We start from the raw sequence: 18,865 nt of genomic DNA on the forward strand, positions 1-18,865 counted from the left end.
GTTACCCCCATTTTTACTTGTGTGTCAGTTTGTTTTGCCTGTCTCGCTGGGATCCTGCTATCCAGGACCCCAGTGCTCATAGCTGTGACCTGAATGTGTTCCCTGTGTGGTGCCGAACTGTGTCACTGAGGCTCTGCTAACCAGAACCTCAGTGCTTATGCTCTCTCTGTCTTTAAGATTGTCACTGCAGGCTAGTGACCATTTTCAACAATTCTGACTGGCACACTGGAACACCCTTATAATTCCCTAGTATATGGCACCTAGGTACCCAGGGTATTGGGGTTCCAGGAGATCCCTATGGGCTGCAGCATTTCTTTTGCCACTCATAGGGTGCTCAGACAATTCTTACACAGGACTGCCACTGCAGCCTGAGTGAAATAACGTCCACGTTATTTCACAGCCATTTTACACTGCACTTAAGTAACTTATAAGTCACCTGTATGTCTAACCCTCACTTAGTGAAGGTTAGGTGCAAAGTTACTTAGTGTGATGGCACCCTGGCACTAGACAAGGCCCCCACATACTACAGGGCAATTTCCCCGGACTTTGTGAGTGCGGGGACACCATTGCACGGGTGCACTACATATAGGTCAATACCTATATGTAGCTTCACAATGGTAACTCCGAATATGGCCATGTAACATGTCTAAGATCATGGAATGTTCCCCCTATGCCAAATCTGGTATTGGGGGGCCAATTCCATGCTTCCCCGGGGCTCCAGCATGGACCCCGGGCACTGCCAAACCAGCTCTCTGGGGTTTTCACTGCAGCTACCGCTGCTGACAACCCACAGACAGACTTCTGCCCTCCTGGGGGCTGGGCAGCCCAGTCCAAGAAAGGAAAAACAAAGGATTTCCTCTGAGAGAGGGTGTTACACCCTCTCCCTTTAGAAATAGATATTAAGGACCTGAGAGGAGTAGTCTCTCTTGGCCTCTGGGAATGGTTTGAAGGGCACAGATGGTGCTCCCCTTGCATAAACCAGTCTACACCGGTTCAGGGATCCCCCAGCCCCTGCTCTGGCATGAAACCGGACAAAGGAAAGGGGAGTGACCACTCCCCTGTCCATCACCACCCCAGGGGTGGTGCCCAGAGCTCCTCCAGTGTGTCCCAGACCTCTGCTATCTTGAATGCAGAGGTGTGAGGGCACAATGGAGGCCTCTGAGTGGCCAGTGTCAGCAGGTGATGTCAGAGACCCCTCCTGATAGGTGCTTACCTGACTGGGTGGCCAATCCTCCTCTGAGGGCTATTTAGGGTCTCTCCTGTGGGCTTCTCAGCAAATAACGAATGCAAGAGCTCACCAGAATTCCTCTGCATCTCCCTCTTCGACCTCTGCCAAGGATCGACCGCTGACTCCTCCAGGACGACTGCAAAACTGCAACAAAGTAGCAAGAAGACTACCAGTGACATTGTAGCGCCTATACCTGCTGGCTTTCTCGACTGTTTCCTGGTGGTGCATGCCCTGGGGGCTGTCTGCCTTCAACCTGCACTGGAAGCCAAGAAGAAATCTCCTGTGGGTCGAAGGAATCGTCCCCCTGCTAACACAGGCACCAAACTTCTGCTTCACCTGTCTTCTGGGTCCCCTATCATTGTGACGAGCGTGGTCCCTGGAACACAGGAGCTAGATCCAAGTGACCCCGACAGTCCAGTGGTCCATCTGTCCAAATTTGGTGAAGGTAAGTCCTTGCCTCCCCACGCCAGACAGTATTCCTGTGTACTGCATGAACTGAAGCTGCTAGGGCTTCTGTGTACTTTTGCATGGAATCCTGTGTGCACAGCACAGCCCAGGTCCCCAGCACTCTGTCCTGCATTGCTCAACTTGCTGAGTTGACCACCTGCTTTGTGGAACCCTCCTTTGTAGTGTTGAGATGACCGCCCCGCTCAGTTCTCTCGAACCCATGTTAAAGTGCTCCTGTGGGTGCTGACTGCTTCTGCATGGCTCTCTGTATTGCTGAGTGCCCCCTCTGTCTCCTCCTCCAAGGGGGCGATCACCTGGTCCTTCCTGGGCCCGGGCAGCACCCATTTTCTTCAACCGGATCTTTGCAGCTAGCAAGCCTTGTTTGCAGTCTTTCTGCGTGGAAACAACTCTGCATCCTTCAGTGTGCCTTGTGACATCTTCTGTGCAAACAAGAAGTTCCTGGCATCTTCCGTTGTTGCAGAATCTTCAGCTTCTTCCACCCTGAGGTAGCCATTTTGCAACTTCATCTGGGGTTTAGGGGGCTCCTGCCCCCCCTCGGACACTTTCATGACTCTTGAACTTGGTCCCTTTCCTTTACAGGTCCTCAGGTCCCGGAATCCATCTTCACTGCTTTGCAGTCAGTTGTGGTCTTTGCAGAATCTCCTATCACGACTTTAGTTTGTTTCTGAGGAAGTAGGGTCACTTTACTCCTACTTTTCAGGGTCTTGGGGTGGGGTATCTTGGACACCCTTAGTGTTTTCTTATACTCCCAGCGACGCTCTACACACTACACTAGTCCTGGGGTCCCTACGTGGTTCACATTCCACTTTCTTAGTATATGGTTTGTGTTGCCCCTAGGCCTATTGCAGCCTATTGTGTTTGCACTACTTTTCTGTTTACTTACCTGATTTTGGTTTGTGTGTATATTTTGGGTATTTTACTTACCTACTAAGGGAGTATACCGTCTGAGATATTTTTGGCACCTTGCCACTAAAATAAAGTACCTTTATTTTTAGTAACTCTGAGTTTTGTGATTCTCATGGTATAGTTCTATATCAGTGGTATTGTACGAGCTTTGCATGTCTCCTAGTTCAGCCTAAGCTGCTCTGCTATAGCTACCTCTATCAGCCTAAGCTGCTAGAACACTACAAATTTACTAATGAGGGATAACTGGACTTGGCACACGGTGTAAGTACCATCTGGTACCCACTATACGCCAGGCCAGCCTCCTACAACAATACAGAGCTTATGCATATTTAGAGATACCTTTTTCTTATCAATACTATAATAATTGGCTTGATGGTACCCTACTCATACAATACTACCTGTTAGGTCAGGTCCTTTGAGTAATGATGGCCCAACCTGGCCTTTATTGGCCGCATATACAACTCTTTCTGACACAGCAACCTTGCCGATAGCTGAGGTCCGCCGCTTATATACAGAGCTTACAGCAATATACAGACTGTTAGTACAATTTGTTACACAAACATTTAATACAAACCCAGCACATGCTGCTCCAGCGCAACCACTTGCAGTAACGCAAGGAATTTACCCTGCTACTGTACATTCAGTCATGGGTAAGGTGCCCACAAAGTGGGAGGAAATTCCATTTTGGTTAGCTCAAAAAATAAATGCACTGAAAGCAGTATTTCCCCATATGGGACCTCAGGATAAACATAGAATTCTGACAATGTGCTTGCCATTCGTGATGGTCCCCAAAATTGAGAACTGCAATACATAGGGCTTGGTATTTGCCATGCTCTATACAGAGTACCTGAAACCGAGAAAGGACTCACAACGTTCGACTGTAGTTTCAGTTAAGAAAGAAGAGAAATTTCCACAACGGAAACCCCAATTTAAAAAGGAAAAGGTGGAAGCAGTTGCAATTCGACATGCCACTCAAGAAGAGGGCTTTACTAAAGGACAAGAAATGGACACTGGCAATGCTAGACAGTGTGGCATAAGTCACAATAATTTGCTGGGATCTTCAAGAGCATCTAGAGGTGAAAGCAAATGATGACTACCTGCAAATAGAAACTGTGGGCATGAGTGTCTCCACACCCGATAGAGAGTAAAAATTAACTATTCAGTTAGAGGGGGATATTGAAAGCATAATCGTCTTTTGGAACCGCGTCGTTTCTATTTCTGATATCTTGCTGGCTAAAAAAGACTGGCCGCCGGTATTTGTCCGTGATCTCCTATACGGAGAGGATGTTATTAAAAAGTCCTTCTCATCCCTTGTACCAAAAAAGCTTGTTGAAACGTATGCCATTGATTGGCCAATGGCGCGGGCACCTGCATTATACTGCAATCATGTAGGGAGGGACAAAAATTCTCCCTACCACATAATACCAATAAAATCCCAACCTAAGCCTCAACCTCAATACCCAATAAAATCTGATGTAAAAGCCCCAGTGAGGGAAATCCTCAATCAATTAGAGTACCAGGGTGTCAATTAATAATCCATTATTTCCAGTTGCTAAACCTGACCACTCATATTGAATAGTCTTGGAATGCAGACATTAAAACAGTCACACAGAAATTTGCTATACAAAATGCACATAGCACAGCACTAATGAACAACATTGTGCGGAAAAAATATAAAACAACCCTGGAAATATCCAATGGGTTCTTCTGCCAAAACATAGCACCTGGAAATAAGGAATGAACAAGTTTCAGCGCCCTTGGCTCTCAGAAAATATTTTGCAGACTCCCACAAGGCTACAAGAACATTCCTGGTCTTTTCTCAGCTTGTGTGACATCAATATTACACGACATAGACCCTGAGGCATTGTCCTATGTAGATGATATAGACCTCACGGATGACGACCTCATGCAACATCTAAAATGGGTGTGAGAAGATGGTTCTGACCATCTGGTCTGCCCTGATTTTTTCGCTTTATGACCACCTGTTTTTTTACCTTTTACTGTGAGGGAGCCTTCTAAGCAGGGACTCCCCCACAGTAAACCCATGGTAATATGGACTACGCGTGTGACCCCACCCCCAGTGCAGTCTTGCTAAAGAAAGGCTGCTGTGGCACAGCAAGAGTAGGAGGATCTGGGCAGTCTACACGGGATCATGTGTGCACACGCATGTGCACCCTTGTAAGGGCTGCACGGGGAGGGATCCTGATGTGCGCAAACCCAGAACTGCATTCAGGGAGCCTGGTACAGAAGGAACTATGCAGAGTGAGTGGTGACCTGGAATAGGCCTCATGAGATGGGTATAGGCAGTGGAGGGATAGTCAGTGTGCTCATTTGATTTTTACTGTAGGGACACTCCACTCCATGTTAACATCAGTGTGCTTACTGTCTTTTCACTGTAGGAACACTCCATTAGATGTCAATAGGAAAGAGCGGCCTAGGGCATATCTCCGGTCCCCTAGGACCTACAGAGACCAGAGTCTCACCTATGTACACTGTAACCTGTATTAAAAGAATGATGCAGTAGGTTATGAAAGCATAGTTGTACAATTTATAGGTCCTCCAGGAATGTCATCTGTCTCTGATGCACTCAGGATTAGGGTTAATTACTGCTCTGTCCACCTGTCCAGAAAGGAATGCTAAGATAGAGGGGCTGAGTTTCAGAGCAGAATGTGGCCCAAGCTCCTGGACGATGCCATTTTGGAGCTATCCCAGAAGACTGTGCAGGAAGGAAGGGACTGGGGCAAGGAAGTGATGTGGCATATCTGGATTGGCCAGAGGTGCAGGTCTGCGGGACACTTCTGTCCCCACTTAAAAGGTCTTGCACAGGGGAGAGCTCTTTTGTTTTGGGCTGTGCTTCACTGCTGGACGCTGGGACTACAGATGAGCGTCATGGACAACTGGAAAGAAGAAACACCTGACCGCCCCCTGGGGCAGGGACTTTGCCCCTGAAATACTTCAGGCCCATTGAGGTGCAGGCCAGGGCCAGGTAAGCTGGCCCCCTCACTCCACCTGAGTACAAGTTGGGTGTATGACTGGGCTGATTCAAGGAGAGCGCGCTGCCCAGGAGGAAAGGAGGGCACCCAGAGAAAAGACTGGCACAGACAGTCAGTGGGACTTGCCCCCTATCATCTGGGACCCCTAAGGAGAGTGCTCGTCACCAGTAGTGAAATGACACTGTAGGACGTTGGCTCTGTATGTGCTATTTCAAAGTAAGGAATAGCATGCACAGAGTCCAAGGGTTCCCCTTAGAGGTAAAATAGTGGTAAAAATAGATAATACTAATGCTCTATTTTGTGGTAGTGTGGTCGAGCAGTAGGCTTATCCAAGGAGTAGTGTTAAGCATTTGTTGTACATACACATAGACAATAAATGAGGTACACACACTCAGAGACAAATCCAGCCAATAGGTTTTTATATAGAAAAATATCTTTTCTTAGTTTATTTTAAGAACCACAGGTTCAAATTCTACATGTAATATCTCATTCGAAAGGTATTGCAGGTAAGTACTTTAGGAACTTCAAATCATCAAAATTGCATGTATACTTTTCAAGTTATTCACAAATAGCTGTTTTAAAAGTGGACACAGTGCAATTTTCACAGTTCCTAGGGGAGGTAAGTATTTGTTAGGTTAACCAGGTAAGTAAGACACTTACAGGGCTTAGTTCTTGATCCAAGGTAGCCCACCGTTGGGGGTTTAGAGCAACCCCAAAGTCACCACACCAGCAGCTCAGGGCCGGTCAGGTGCAGAGTTCAAAGTGGTGCCCAAAACACATAGGCTAGAATGGAGAGAAGGGGGTGCCCCGGTTCCGGTCTGCTTGCAGGTAAGTACCCGCGTCTTCGGAGGGCAGACCAGGGGGGTTTTGTAGGGCACCGGGGGGGACACAAGTCCACACAGAAATTTCACCCTCAGCAGCGCGGGGGCGGCCGGGTGCAGTGTAGAAACAGGCGTCGGGTTCGCAATGTTAGTCTATGAGAGATCTCGGGATCTCTTCAGCGCTGCAGGCAGGCAAGGGGGGGATTCCTCGGGGAAACCTCCACTTGGGCAAGGGAGAGGGACTCCTGGGGGTCACTTCTCCAGTGAAAGTCCGGTCCTTCAGGTCCTGGGGGCTGCGGGTGCAGGGTCTCTCCCAGGCGTCGGGACTTTAGGTTCAAAGAGTCGCGGTCAGGGGAAGCCTCGGGATTCCCTCTGCAGGCGGCGCTGTGGGGGCTCAGGGGGGACAGGTTTTGGTACTCACAGTATCAGAGTAGTCCTGGGGTCCCTCCTGAGGTGTTGGATCGCCACCAGCCGAGTCGGGGTCGCCGGGTGCAGTGTTGCAAGTCTCACGCTTCTTGCGGGGAGCTTGCAGGGATCTTTAAAGCTGCTGGAAACAAAGTTGCAGCTTTTCTTGGAGCAGGTCCGCTGTCCTCGGGAGTTTCTTGTCTTTTCGAAGCAGGGGCAGTCCTCAGAGGATGTCGAGGTCGCTGGTCCCTTTGGAAGGCGTCGCTGGAGCAGGATCTTTGGAAGGCAGGAGACAGGCCGGTGAGTTTCTGGAGCCAAGGCAGTTGTCGTCTTCTGGTCTTCCACTGCAGGGGTTTTCAGCTAGGCAGTCCTTCTTCTTGTAGTTGCAGGAATCTAATTTTCTAGGGTTCAGGGTAGCCCTTAAATACTAAATTTAAGGGCGTGTTTAGGTCTGGGGGGTTAGTAGCCAATGGCTACTAGCCCTGAGGGTGGGTACACCCTCTTTGTGCCTCCTCCCAAGGGGAGGGGGTCACAATCCTAACCCTATTGGGGGAATCCTCCATCTGCAAGATGGAGGATTTCTAAAAGTTAGAGTCACTTCAGCTCAGGACACCTTAGGGGCTGTCCTGACTGGCCAGTGACTCCTCCTTGTTGCTTTCTTTGTTCCCTCCAGCCTTGCCGCCAAAAGTGGGGGCCGTGGCCGGAGGGGGCGGGCAACTCCACTAAGCTGGAGTGCCCTGCTGGGCTGTGACAAAGGGGTGAGCCTTTGAGGCTCACCGCCAGGTGTCACAGCTCCTGCCTGGGGGAGGTGTTAGCATCTCCACCCAGTGCAGGCTTTGTTACTGGCCTCAGAGTGACAAAGGCACTCTCCCCATGGGGCCAGCAACATGTCTCTAGTGTGGCAGGCTGCTGGAACCAGTCAGCCTACACAGCTAGTTGGTTAAGTTTCAGGGGGCACCTCTAAGGTGCCCTCTGTGGTGTATTTTACACTAAAATGTACACTGGCATCAGTGTGCATTTATTGTGCTGAGAAGTTTGATACCAAACTTCCCAGTTTTCAGTGTAGCCATTATGGTGCTGTGGAGTTCGTGCTTGACAGACTCCCAGACCATATACTCTTATGGCTACCCTGCACTTACAATGTCTAAGGTTTTGTTTAGACACTGTAGGGGTACCATGCTCATGCACTGGTACCCTCACCTATGGTATAGTGCACCCTGCCTTAGGGCTGTAAGGCCTGCTAGAGGGGTGGCTTACCTATACTGCATAGGCAGTGAGAGGCTGGCATGGCACCCTGAGGGGAGTGCCATGTCGACTTACTCGTTTTGTCCTCACTAGCACACACAAGCTGGCAAGCAGTGTGTCTGTGCTGAGTGAGAGGTCTCCAGGGTGGCATACGACATGCTGCAGCCCTTAGAGACCTTCCTTGGCATCAGGGCCCTTGGTACTAGAAGTACCAGTTACAAGGGACTTATCTGAATGCCAGGGTGTGCCAATTGTGGATACAATGGTACATTTTAGGTGAAGGAACACTGGTGCTGGGGCCTGGTCAGCAGGGTCCCAGCACACTTCTCAGTCAAGTCAGCATCAGTATCAGGCAAAAAGTGGGGGGGTAACTGCAACAGGGAGCCATTTCTTTACACAAGCCCCCCCCAGCCCACAGGCCAGGAGACTCAGCCCAAGCTGGGAGAGTCTTCCTAGTCTGTCAGGCGAGGAAGAGTAGGAGAAATAGGCTGGTTAGTTGCAGGGCCTACTCTGCCTTACATCCTTCTGTTCAGGTCATTCCCTTTGGGGAACTGACCCACTTCCACAGTGATAGGACCTAGTCTGAATTGCCTCTTGTCTGCTTCTTCAATGTCTCCACCCATTCTTTTTATTTTGGGTTTAGAGGTATCCACCTCTGCTAATCTTATCTTAGCCAGGGTCATCCCTAGCTTACCCAAAGAGGTTACCCAGAGCTGGAGTAACCCCACCATGACCAACAGGGTCAGGGGGCCTAACTTGCTATTTGGCATGGGGTCTGACCACCATGCCAAGGATAGTGCAGCCACAAAGGCTAACACCCAGCAGAGGCCACTGACAGCTGTCAGTGCCCAGAACCACACCTTTAGCTCTTCACCTAAAAGGGAAGGGGCTAAGTTACAGGCTTCTTTGGGTTCAGGTTGCCTGTCTGCTGTATTGGAGTGGGGGGTTACCACATCTTGTAGTAAACACCCTTCTTCCACTCTTTCTTCTGTTAGCTGAGGAGCCACCCACTCAGGTTTAACAGTTGCCTGACTAGCCAGGACTTCTTGTGGGTCAGGTTGGACTTTATCAGGGCCATTTTTGGAGTTCTCCCCTACTGGAGCAGAATCTCCTTGGCTTGCTGTAACCTTGGCTAAAGGTTGTCCACCCTTCCTACTCTGTTTTCTTTTCTTCTTCTTCTGGGGCCTGCTTGCATTTACTGCAGAGGCAGGACTTCCAGAATCCTTGGGAGAGGACTGGCACTGGACCAGTTCCTCTCTTGAGCTCTGACTAACCTCTGGGTAGTCATTTCCAAGGAGACAATCAAGGGGGAGGTCTGTACTGACTACTACCCTTCTCCAGCTAAGAGTGCCACCCACTTCTATGGGCACTAAAGCCACAGGCCTCTTAGTGACCCTGTCTAGGCTAACTCTTACCCTGGCAGTCTCACCTGGGATGTACTGGTTTGAGAGCACCAGCCTGTCATGCACAATAGTGTGACTGGCACAAGTGTCTCTCAGGGCAGTGGTTGGGATTCCATTCACCAGTAGGTGGTGGAAGTGTCTGCTTCCCTCTGGAATCTCCAACTCACCTGTTGGGCCCTGTTTCCAGTTGAAGGCTAGGAAGACCTCCTCATCTGAGGAGTCATCTCCCATGGCTACACTGGTTACCCCAGGAATTTTGTTCTGGGGTTTGTTTTTGGGACAAGAAGTGTCCTTGGTGTGGTGCCCAGACTGTTTACAGTTGTGGCACCATGCCTTAGTGGCATCCCAGTTCTTACCCTGGTACCCACCTTTGTTTTGGGTTGCGTCCTGGGGCCCACCCACCTGTTCTGGTTTTTGGGGGCCTACAGAGGACTCTTTTTCTTGGTTTCTAGTGTTACCCACTTTCTCCTGGGGAGTTTGTGTAACCCCTTTCTTTTGGTCACCCCCAGTGGAAGTTTTGGTTACCCTAGTCTTGACCCAGTGGTCTGCCTTCTTTCCCAATTCTTGGGGAGAAATTGGACCTAGGTCTACCAGATACTGATGCAACTTTTCATTGAAGCAGTTACTTAAAATGTGTTCTTTCATAAACAAATTATAAAGCCCAACATAGTCACACACTTCATTTCCAGTTAACCAACCATCTAGTGTTTTTACTGAGTAGTCTACAAAATCAACCCAGGTCTGGCTCGAGGATTTTTGAGCCCCCCTGAACCTAATTCTATACTCCTCAGTGGAGAATCCAAAGCCCTCAATCAGGGTACCCTTCATGAGGTCATAAGATTCTGCATCTTTTCCAGAGAGTGTGAGGAGTCTATCCCTACACTTTCCAGTGAACATTTCCCACAGGAGAGCACCCCAGTGAGATCTGTTCACTTTTCTGGTTACACAAGCCCTCTCAAAAGCTGTGAACCATTTGGTGATGTCATCACCATCTTCATATTTTGTTACAATCCCTTTGGGGATTTTTAGGATGTCAGGAGAATCTCTGACCCTATTTAAGTTGCTGCCACCATTGATGGGACCTAGGCCCATCTCTTTTCTTTCCCTTTCTATGGCTAGGAGCTGCTTTTCCAAAGCCAATCTTTTGACCATCCTGGCTAACAGGGGGTCATCTTCACTGAGAGCATCCTCAGTGATTTCAGAAATGCTGGACCCTCCTGTGAGGGAAGCAACATTTCTGACTATCATTTTTGGAGACAGGGCTTGAGAGGCCCTGGTCTCCCTATTTAGGACTGGAAGGGGGGAATTGCCCTCCAAGTCACTAATTTCTTCCTCTGTGAAGTCATCCTCAGAGGGGTTGGCTTTTTCAAACTCTGCCAACAGCTCCTGGAGCTGAATTTTGGTAGGTCTGGAGCCAATGGTTATTTTTTTGATATTACAGAGAGACCTTAGCTCCCTCATCTTAAGATGGAGGTAAGGTGTGGTGTCGAGTTCCACCACATTCATCTCTGTATCAGACATTATTTTGCTAAAAGTTGGAAGACTTTTTAAAGAATCTAAAACTGTTTCTAGAATCTAATTTCAAACTTTTAACAAACTTTTAAACTCTAAAAGACAATGCTAAACAGGGACTTAACACACAAGGCCCTAGCAGGACTTTTAAGAATTTAGAAAAATTTCAAATTGCACAAATGAATTTCTAATGACAATTTTGGAATTTGTCGTGTGATCAGGTATTGGCTGAGTAGTCCAGCAAATGCAAAGTCTTGTACCCCACCGCTGATCCACCAATGTAGGACGTTGGCTCTGTATGTGCTATTTCAAAGTAAGGAATAGCATGCACAGAGTCCAAGGGTTCCCCTTAGAGGTAAAATAGTGGTAAAAATAGATAATACTAATGCTCTATTTTGTGGTAGTGTGGTCGAGCAGTAGGCTTATCCAAGGAGTAGTGTTAAGCATTTGTTGTACATACACATAGACAATAAATGAGGTACACACACTCAGAGACAAATCCAGCCAATAGGTTTTTATATAGAAAAATATCTTTTCTTAGTTTATTTTAAGAACCACAGGTTCAAATTCTACATGTAATATCTCATTCGAAAGGTATTGCAGGTAAGTACTTTAGGAACTTCAAATCATCAAAATTGCATGTATACTTTTCAAGTTATTCACAAATAGCTGTTTTAAAAGTGGACACAGTGCAATTTTCACAGTTCCTAGGGGAGGTAAGTATTTGTTAGGTTAACCAGGTAAGTAAGACACTTACAGGGCTTAGTTCTTGATCCAAGGTAGCCCACCGTTGGGGGTTTAGAGCAACCCCAAAGTCACCACACCAGCAGCTCAGGGCCGGTCAGGTGCAGAGTTCAAAGTGGTGCCCAAAACACATAGGCTAGAATGGAGAGAAGGGGGTGCCCCGGTTCCGGTCTGCTTGCAGGTAAGTACCCGCGTCTTCGGAGGGCAGACCAGGGGGGTTTTGTAGGGCACCGGGGGGGACACAAGTCCACACAGAAATTTCACCCTCAGCAGCGCGGGGGCGGCCGGGTGCAGTGTAGAAACAGGCGTCGGGTTCGCAATGTTAGTCTATGAGAGATCTCGGGATCTCTTCAGCGCTGCAGGCAGGCAAGGGGGGGATTCCTCGGGGAAACCTCCACTTGGGCAAGGGAGAGGGACTCCTGGGGGTCACTTCTCCAGTGAAAGTCCGGTCCTTCAGGTCCTGGGGGCTGCGGGTGCAGGGTCTCTCCCAGGCGTCGGGACTTTAGGTTCAAAGAGTCGCGGTCAGGGGAAGCCTCGGGATTCCCTCTGCAGGCGGCGCTGTGGGGGCTCAGGGGGGACAGGTTTTGGTACTCACAGTATCAGAGTAGTCCTGGGGTCCCTCCTGAGGTGTTGGATCGCCACCAGCCGAGTCGGGGTCGCCGGGTGCAGTGTTGCAAGTCTCACGCTTCTTGCGGGGAGCTTGCAGGGATCTTTAAAGCTGCTGGAAACAAAGTTGCAGCTTTTCTTGGAGCAGGTCCGCTGTCCTCAGGAGTTTCTTGTCTTTTCGAAGCAGGGGCAGTCCTCAGAGGATGTCGAGGTCGCTGGTCCCTTTGGAAGGCGTCGCTGGAGCAGGATCTTTGGAAGGCAGGAGACAGGCCGGTGAGTTTCTGGAGCCAAGGCAGTTGTCGTCTTCTGGTCTTCCACTGCAGGGGTTTTCAGCTAGGCAGTCCTTCTTCTTGTAGTTGCAGGAATCTAATTTTCTAGGGTTCAGGGTAGCCCTTAAATACTAAATTTAAGGGCGTGTTTAGGTCTGGGGGGTTAGTAGCCAATGGCTACTAGCCCTGAGGGTGGGTACACCCTCTTTGTGCCTCCTCCCAAGGGGAGGGGGTCACAATCCTAACCCTATTGGGGGAATCCTCCATCTGCAAGATGGAGGATTTCTAAAAGTTAGAGTCACTTCAGCTCAGGACACCTTAGGGGCTGTCCTGACTGGCCAGTGACTCCTCCTTGTTGCTTTCTTTGTTCCTTCCAGCCTTGCCGCCAAAAGTGGGGGCCGTGGCCGGAGGGGGCGGGCAACTCCACTAAGCTGGAGTGCCCTGCTGGGCTGTGACAAAGGGGTGAGCCTTTGAGGCTCACCGCCAGGTGTCACAGCTCCTGCCTGGGGGAGGTGTTAGCATCTCCACCCAGTGCAGGCTTTGTTACTGGCCTCAGAGTGACAAAGGCACTCTCCCCATGGGGCCAGCAACATGTCTCTAGTGTGGCAGGCTGCTGGAACCAGTCAGCCTACACAGCTAGTTGGTTAAGTTTCAGGGGGCACCTCTAAGGTGCCCTCTGTGGTGTATTTTACACTAAAATGTACACTGGCATCAGTGTGCATTTATTGTGCTGAGAAGTTTGATACCAAACTTCCCAGTTTTCAGTGTAGCCATTATGGTGCTGTGGAGTTCGTGCTTGACAGACTCCCAGACCATATACTCTTATGGCTACCCTGCACTTACAATGTCTAAGGTTTTGTTTAGACACTGTAGGGGTACCATGCTCATGCACTGGTACCCTCACCTATGGTATAGTGCACCCTGCCTTAGGGCTGTAAGGCCTGCTAGAGGGGTGGCTTACCTATACTGCATAGGCAGTGAGAGGCTGGCATGGCACCCTGAGGGGAGTGCCATGTCGACTTACTCGTTTTGTCCTCACTAGCACACACAAGCTGGCAAGCAGTGTGTCTGTGCTGAGTGAGAGGTCTCCAGGGTGGCATACGACATGCTGCAGCCCTTAGAGACCTTCCTTGGCATCAGGGCCCTTGGTACTAGAAGTACCAGTTACAAGGGACTTATCTGAATGCCAGGGTGTGCCAATTGTGGATACAATGGTACATTTTAGGTGAAGGAACACTGGTGCTGGGGCCTGGTCAGCAGGGTCCCAGCACACTTCTCAGTCAAGTCAGCATCAGTATCAGGCAAAAAGTGGGGGGGTAACTGCAACAGGGAGCCATTTCTTTACACAAGCCCCCCCCAGCCCACAGGCCAGGAGACTCAGCCCAAGCTGGGAGAGTCTTCCTAGTCTGTCAGGCGAGGAAGAGTAGGAGAAATAGGCTGGTTAGTTGCAGGGCCTACTCTGCCTTACATCCTTCTGTTCAGGTCATTCCCTTTGGGGAACTGACCCACTTCCACAGTGATAGGACCTAGTCTGAATTGCCTCTTGTCTGCTTCTTCAATGTCTCCACCCATTCTTTTTATTTTGGGTTTAGAGGTATCCACCTCTGCTAATCTTATCTTAGCCAGGGTCATCCCTAGCTTACCCAAAGAGGTTACCCAGAGCTGGAGTAACCCCACCATGACCAACAGGGTCAGGGGGCCTAACTTGCTATTTGGCATGGGGTCTGACCACCATGCCAAGGATAGTGCAGCCACAAAGGCTAACACCCAGCAGAGGCCACTGACAGCTGTCAGTGCCCAGAACCACACCTTTAGCTCTTCACCTAAAAGGGAAGGGGCTAAGTTACAGGCTTCTTTGGGTTCAGGTTGCCTGTCTGCTGTATTGGAGTGGGGGGTTACCACATCTTGTAGTAAACACCCTTCTTCCACTCTTTCTTCTGTTAGCTGAGGAGCCACCCACTCAGGTTTAACAGTTGCCTGACTAGCCAGGACTTCTTGTGGGTCAGGTTGGACTTTATCAGGGCCATTTTTGGAGTTCTCCCCTACTGGAGCAGAATCTCCTTGGCTTGCTGTAACCTTGGCTAAAGGTTGTCCACCCTTCCTACTCTGTTTTCTTTTCTTCTTCTTCTGGGGCCTGCTTGCATTTACTGCAGAGGCAGGACTTCCAGAATCCTTGGGAGAGGACTGGCACTGGACCAGTTCCTCTCTTGAGCTCTGACTAACCTCTGGGTAGTCATTTCCAAGGAGACAATCAAGGGGGAGGTCTGTACTGACTACTACCCTTCTCCAGCTAAGAGTGCCACCCACTTCTATGGGCACTAAAGCCACAGGCCTCTTAGTGACCCTGTCTAGGCTAACTCTTACCCTGGCAGTCTCACCTGGGATGTACTGGTTTGAGAGCACCAGCCTGTCATGCACAATAGTGTGACTGGCACAAGTGTCTCTCAGGGCAGTGGTTGGGATTCCATTCACCAGTAGGTGGTGGAAGTGTCTGCTTCCCTCTGGAATCTCCAACTCACCTGTTGGGCCCTGTTTCCAGTTGAAGGCTAGGAAGACCTCCTCATCTGAGGAGTCATCTCCCATGGCTACACTGGTTACCCCAGGAATTTTGTTCTGGGGTTTGTTTTTGGGACAAGAAGTGTCCTTGGTGTGGTGCCCAGACTGTTTACAGTTGTGGCACCATGCCTTAGTGGCATCCCAGTTCTTACCCTGGTACCCACCTTTGTTTTGGGTTGCGTCCTGGGGCCCACCCACCTGTTCTGGTTTTTGGGGGCCTACAGAGGACTCTTTTTCTTGGTTTCTAGTGTTACCCACTTTCTCCTGGGGAGTTTGTGTAACCCCTTTCTTTTGGTCACCCCCAGTGGAAGTTTTGGTTACCCTAGTCTTGACCCAGTGGTCTGCCTTCTTTCCCAATTCTTGGGGAGAAATTGGACCTAGGTCTACCAGATACTGATGCAACTTTTCATTGAAGCAGTTACTTAAAATGTGTTCTTTCATAAACAAATTATAAAGCCCAACATAGTCACACACTTCATTTCCAGTTAACCAACCATCTAGTGTTTTTACTGAGTAGTCTACAAAATCAACCCAGGTCTGGCTCGAGGATTTTTGAGCCCCCCTGAACCTAATTCTATACTCCTCAGTGGAGAATCCAAAGCCCTCAATCAGGGTACCCTTCATGAGGTCATAAGATTCTGCATCTTTTCCAGAGAGTGTGAGGAGTCTATCCCTACACTTTCCAGTGAACATTTCCCACAGGAGAGCACCCCAGTGAGATCTGTTCACTTTTCTGGTTACACAAGCCCTCTCAAAAGCTGTGAACCATTTGGTGATGTCATCACCATCTTCATATTTTGTTACAATCCCTTTGGGGATTTTTAGGATGTCAGGAGAATCTCTGACCCTATTTAAGTTGCTGCCACCATTGATGGGACCTAGGCCCATCTCTTTTCTTTCCCTTTCTATGGCTAGGAGCTGCTTTTCCAAAGCCAATCTTTTGACCATCCTGGCTAACAGGGGGTCATCTTCACTGAGAGCATCCTCAGTGATTTCAGAAATGCTGGACCCTCCTGTGAGGGAAGCAACATTTCTGACTATCATTTTTGGAGACAGGGCTTGAGAGGCCCTGGTCTCCCTATTTAGGACTGGAAGGGGGGAATTGCCCTCCAAGTCACTAATTTCTTCCTCTGTGAAGTCATCCTCAGAGGGGTTGGCTTTTTCAAACTCTGCCAACAGCTCCTGGAGCTGAATTTTGGTAGGTCTGGAGCCATGTTATTTTTTTGATATTACAGAGAGACCTTAGCTCCCTCATCTTAAGATGGAGGTAAGGTGTGGTGTCGAGTTCCACCACATTCATCTCTGTATCAGACATTATTTTGCTAAAAGTTGGAAGACTTTTTAAAGAATCTAAAACTGTTTCTAGAATCTAATTTCAAACTTTTAACAAACTTTTAAACTCTAAAAGACAATGCTAAACAGGGACTTAACACACAAGGCCCTAGCAGGACTTTTAAGAATTTAGAAAAATTTCAAATTGCACAAATGAATTTCTAATGACAATTTTGGAATTTGTCGTGTGATCAGGTATTGGCTGAGTAGTCCAGCAAATGCAAAGTCTTGTACCCCACCGCTGATCCACCAATGTAGGACGTTGGCTCTGTATGTGCTATTTCAAAGTAAGGAATAGCATGCACAGAGTCCAAGGGTTCCCCTTAGAGGTAAAATAGTGGTAAAAATAGATAATACTAATGCTCTATTTTGTGGTAGTGTGGTCGAGCAGTAGGCTTATCCAAGGAGTAGTGTTAAGCATTTGTTGTACATACACATAGACAATAAATGAGGTACACACACTCAGAGACAAATCCAGCCAATAGGTTTTTATATAGAAAAATATCTTTTCTTAGTTTATTTTAAGAACCACAGGTTCAAATTCTACATGTAATATCTCATTCGAAAGGTATTGCAGGTAAGTACTTTAGGAACTTCAAATCATCAAAATTGCATGTATACTTTTCAAGTTATTCACAAATAGCTGTTTTAAAAGTGGACACAGTGCAATTTTCACAGTTCCTAGGGGAGGTAAGTATTTGTTAGGTTAACCAGGTAAGTAAGACACTTACAGGGCTTAGTTCTTGATCCAAGGTAGCCCACCGTTGGGGGTTTAGAGCAACCCCAAAGTCACCACACCAGCAGCTCAGGGCCGGTCAGGTGCAGAGTTCAAAGTGGTGCCCAAAACACATAGGCTAGAATGGAGAGAAGGGGGTGCCCCGGTTCCGGTCTGCTTGCAGGTAAGTACCCGCGTCTTCGGAGGGCAGACCAGGGGGGTTTTGTAGGGCACCGGGGGGGACACAAGTCCACACAGAAATTTCACCCTCAGCAGCGCGGGGGCGGCCGGGTGCAGTGTAGAAACAGGCGTCGGGTTCGCAATGTTAGTCTATGAGAGATCTCGGGATCTCTTCAGCGCTGCAGGCAGGCAAGGGGGGGATTCCTCGGGGAAACCTCCACTTGGGCAAGGGAGAGGGACTCCTGGGGGTCACTTCTCCAGTGAAAGTCCGGTCCTTCAGGTCCTGGGGGCTGCGGGTGCAGGGTCTCTCCCAGGCGTCGGGACTTTAGGTTCAAAGAGTCGCGGTCAGGGGAAGCCTCGGGATTCCCTCTGCAGGCGGCGCTGTGGGGGCTCAGGGGGGACAGGTTTTGGTACTCACAGTATCAGAGTAGTCCTGGGGTCCCTCCTGAGGTGTTGGATCGCCACCAGCCGAGTCGGGGTCGCCGGGTGCAGTGTTGCAAGTCTCACGCTTCTTGCGGGGAGCTTGCAGGGATCTTTAAAGCTGCTGGAAACAAAGTTGCAGCTTTTCTTGGAGCAGGTCCGCTGTCCTCGGGAGTTTCTTGTCTTTTCGAAGCAGGGGCAGTCCTCAGAGGATGTCGAGGTCGCTGGTCCCTTTGGAAGGCGTCGCTGGAGCAGGATCTTTGGAAGGCAGGAGACAGGCCGGTGAGTTTCTGGAGCCAAGGCAGTTGTCGTCTTCTGGTCTTCCACTGCAGGGGTTTTCAGCTAGGCAGTCCTTCTTCTTGTAGTTGCAGGAATCTAATTTTCTAGGGTTCAGGGTAGCCCTTAAATACTAAATTTAAGGGCGTGTTTAGGTCTGGTGGGTTAGTAGCCAATGGCTACTAGCCCTGAGGGTGGGTACACCCTCTTTGTGCCTCCTCCCAAGGGGAGGGGGTCACAATCCTAACCCTATTGGGGGAATCCTCCATCTGCAAGATGGAGGATTTCTAAAAGTTAGAGTCACTTCAGCTCAGGACACCTTAGGGGCTGTCCTGACTGGCCAGTGACTCCTCCTTGTTGCTTTCTTTGTTCCCTCCAGCCTTGCCGCCAAAAGTGGGGGCCGTGGCCGGAGGGGGCGGGCAACTCCACTAAGCTGGAGTGCCCTGCTGGGCTGTGACAAAGGGGTGAGCCTTTGAGGCTCACCGCCAGGTGTCACAGCTCCTGCCTGGGGGAGGTGTTAGCATCTCCACCCAGTGCAGGCTTTGTTACTGGCCTCAGAGTGACAAAGGCACTCTCCCCATGGGGCCAGCAACATGTCTCTAGTGTGGCAGGCTGCTGGAACCAGTCAGCCTACACAGCTAGTTGGTTAAGTTTCAGGGGGCACCTCTAAGGTGCCCTCTGTGGTGTATTTTACACTAAAATGTACACTGGCATCAGTGTGCATTTATTGTGCTGAGAAGTTTGATACCAAACTTCCCAGTTTTCAGTGTAGCCATTATGGTGCTG

The sequence above is a fragment of the Pleurodeles waltl genome, chromosome 3_1 (genome assembly GCF_031143425.1).
Source record: "Pleurodeles waltl isolate 20211129_DDA chromosome 3_1, aPleWal1.hap1.20221129, whole genome shotgun sequence".
Lineage (NCBI taxonomy): Eukaryota > Metazoa > Chordata > Amphibia > Caudata > Salamandridae > Pleurodeles > Pleurodeles waltl.